This window comes from Magnolia sinica, chromosome 2, assembly GCF_029962835.1.
Source record: "Magnolia sinica isolate HGM2019 chromosome 2, MsV1, whole genome shotgun sequence".
Lineage (NCBI taxonomy): Eukaryota > Viridiplantae > Streptophyta > Magnoliopsida > Magnoliales > Magnoliaceae > Magnolia > Magnolia sinica.
In genome coordinates, this window is record NC_080574.1 from 119,151,779 (window position 1) to 119,155,564 (window position 3,786).

A 3,786-nucleotide genomic window follows, 5' to 3' on the forward strand; every position below is an offset into this window, starting at 1 on the left:
AATCTAAATCAAATATAAATTGATGAATAATGGTGAGAGATTAATGTAAAACTTAAGAGAAATCAGAGATAAGAAACTAGGGATTCAGAGGATCCACTTGTAGAGATCAGGGAGATCTTATGCCTGCTTTAAAAATCATGGAAATTAAACTGAACTTCCTCTGATATAATTTTAAAGAGATGAAAAGTATATGAATTAGAATGGATTCCATCACCAAACCATGCCCAAAAGAAAAAGCAAACAACAAAATTAAACTAATTACCAACCAATCAACATGCTATGAAGGTTAAGAAGGATACCGTCATCCTAACATGCCCAAGAGACGATGATGAACAACAGGGCTTCCTGATGTCATAAACATAAAAGGAAGGAACATGCTCAAAGCCATCGTAAACCCATTATAATTTCAGTCACAACAGACCATTAAAAAGTAAAAATATTCCCATAATAAAATTAAATCAAAATCCATTCAATCTAGACAAAAGGTACACACATAAATTCTCCCATCACGCTACAAGCTTCACCTCTTAGCCCTAGCTAAGAGGTTTAGCCAGACATGATCTAACTAAAATATCTTAAAAACATAAAAGGGAAAGGAAGAAAAAGACTAGAAGAAAGAGGGAGAAAACTCCACGTTGTTCACAGCTGATCACACGTCCAATCTTGGATTCACCTTCACGTCCCCCCGCTGCTCTCCACTCTCTCTCTCTTTATAGCCATGCTAGGGTCGGTGGAAGAACTTCCTACATGCGTTTTCTTTACACAACGCAGTAGGCGTGCGTTTTCCTTACGCACAGTAACGTGCGTAACAGAACCTACGCTGGTTGTTTGGTGGGGCCCATTCCTGATATCGGCGAAAGAATCCAAGCCGTCCATTAGATGAAGAACGAAACATTAGTTAGAAATGACGTGGTATGGCTTGCATTCGGTGTGGCCCACAAAGATTTTTCTTGCACCGTTCGTCTTCTTTTAGACTGTTTGAAAACTGATCTTCATTGTCTTCTAAAATTCGGTCACCTAGGCTTGGATGAGAGGGCACGTAGGCTCCTGATAGACGGTCCAGATTAGATCATTGGTGTACGGTGGTGGCCCACAAGATTCATCCACAGGCTCTGTTGCGAAATAGAGCCTACGCATTCAACGTTGTGACGTTGGTGGGGCCCACTTTACTGCTGTTTTGAGAAATCGACGCCGTCCAATGCATTCTGCTCGAAAATCCCATCGGGTATGAATGTTTTTAAATTGGATTTGGTGTGGCCCACATGATCTTCTATTCCACAGTCCATCCGGCATTTGACAGTGAAGATTGCCTGAGTGCATGCATAGGACCAAAAGGGAACCTAGGTGTGGTTAATACCCCCCATCTGTACATAATGAATGGGCTAGATGGAATATTTGGATGAGGGGTGGGCCCCACTACGTGAAACCAGCGGACCGGGTGCGTCCGATGTTTGAAACAGAGAAGGAGAAGGAGAGACGGATCAGCCTGTCTTTGACCGGGCTGACCGTCCGGTGCGGCTCGCATGTGCGTGCACTGTATGCATGCACACCCTCATGTGGGGTCCACTATGATGTTTGTGAGAAATCTGTTCCGTCCATCCTTTTTCCCATCCACTTTAAGGCATTGATAATGAAATTCAAGTATATCCAGATATCAGGCAGGCCCCAAATTAAGATTTTAGGGGCTGATCTGTCCGTTGGGCCACTTTCACAATGATCCAATGGCTAAAATTTTATGTGTACGGTTAATTTATGGCCCCCAGACCATGTATGAAGTTTCGAGCCGAACGGATGGTGAGAACCCCGTGATCTTGCATTCTAGATGATTTTTGAGCCACTTGAGCTTCAATTTTCTCGATTTTCACGGATCCCTGGCATGTAATTCCATCAATCTTGGTCCCATGGAGTCCGTACCTTGCCTTGGTGAATTCTGAGCGTTAAATCCATGCTTTTAGTACCCTTTTCAGTCCACGCTTATAAATCCACCTTGCAACACAAACACGATTAAAATAGGGTGTTAAACAGTATCATGTTCGTAAATCCAGGTAATAACTGGGGTCTGATATGCAATATTTGACCCTCAACACTATGTCTAAGAAAGACTCCTTTAAAATCATTATGGATCTTGTGGATCATATGGATTTAAAGCTACATCAAATTGATGTGAAAACTATATTTCTCAATGGAAATATAAGTGAGAACATATATATGTTTCAAGCAGAAAGTTTCAAAGAAAATAGATTAAAACATCTGGTCTGTAATCCTAAGAAGTCCATTTATGAGTTGAAACAGGCATCACAACAATGGTACATAAAGTTTCATTAATTCATTTCCTCATATAGTTTTATTGAGAACACCGCAAATGAGTGTATATATATATATATATGAAAGTCAATAGGAGTAAGTTTATTATTTTAGTCTTATATATTAACAACATTTTGCTAGCCAGTAGTGACATTGAACTGTTGCGCAAGATTAAGAAATTTCTATCTCAAAACTTTAAGATGAAAAATCTTGATAATGCATCATTTATCATCAACATTTAGATTAGCCAAGACAGATCACATGGACTACTTGGCTTATCCCAGAGGACTTGTATTGATAGGGTTCTCGAAAGGTTAAACGCGCAAGGTTGTGCTCCTGGCCAAGCACCTATTGTAAAAGGTGACAAGTTTGGCCAATTTCAATGTCCTAAACATGATTTTGAAAATGAGAAGATGAAAGACATACCATATGTGTCAACAGTAAGGAGCATCATGTATGCTTAGGTTTATACGCATTCAGATATTGCCTTTTTAGTTGGAATGTTGGGCAAGTACCTTAGCAATCCAGGAATGAACCATTGTATAGTTGTCAAGAAAGTGTTGCGTTACCTGCGAAGGACAAATGACTTCGCATTCTGTAACACTCCGAATTTTCTCTATTTTGAATTGCCAAAAAAAATCCTTAAAATATATATATATATATATGATTGATCAACCGAAGAAGACCAATGAATCCAACCGATCACTTAAACATCGAGTTCAGTCTCATGATTTTTTCACATAGGGCCCAAATCTAACCGATCGCCACCGACTAATCGAACAACCGTAACTAAATTAGAGATCTAGCTAAACCCAAGCTAGCTATGAGTTGGACCTTAATTAATAAACAAAATCAACTCAGTTACTCTTTTAGCCTAAAACCAACGGTTTAGAGTGATCATGACCGAATCACCATTTTCGCTAATTTCAAATAAGCCATACTGTGAATTTAGTTAATCCATACCTCAACAACTGTGCCTAAAAAATCTCTCTACCCAATTTACTCTAAAAATGTCCCGATTACCTGAACAAGATATAGACCGCTCATTAATGAGTCACTAGTTCCGAAATTATAGAGTAATGTCCATCTCATTGGGCTTGTGGTCCATCGCGGGCAATAGACTCACAAGACGCCTTGAAACAGACTATTTGTGCCATCTAGTCAGCACTTGTAAAATGTAACTCTCCCAAGTATTGGCCAAAAATCTGAATTTTAAAACAAATGGCCCCGCCACTTAGGATAATAAATTAAAACATTTCAGCCGTCGGATTTCATCCAAATTTGCACCATAAGTTGAAGATATTTCCCTGCACTCGTCCGTCAAATCTGACCCCCGATCGAGAAATGGTGACCGTTGATAGCAAATCGGACCCTTGCTATAAAACCCCACGTTCATTTGCCGTCAAACTTTGCACAACCCTTCATCGGGCCATGGCGCGCCTATCCCATAAATCAGATGGGCCAAGGGGCCATTAGGGCAGC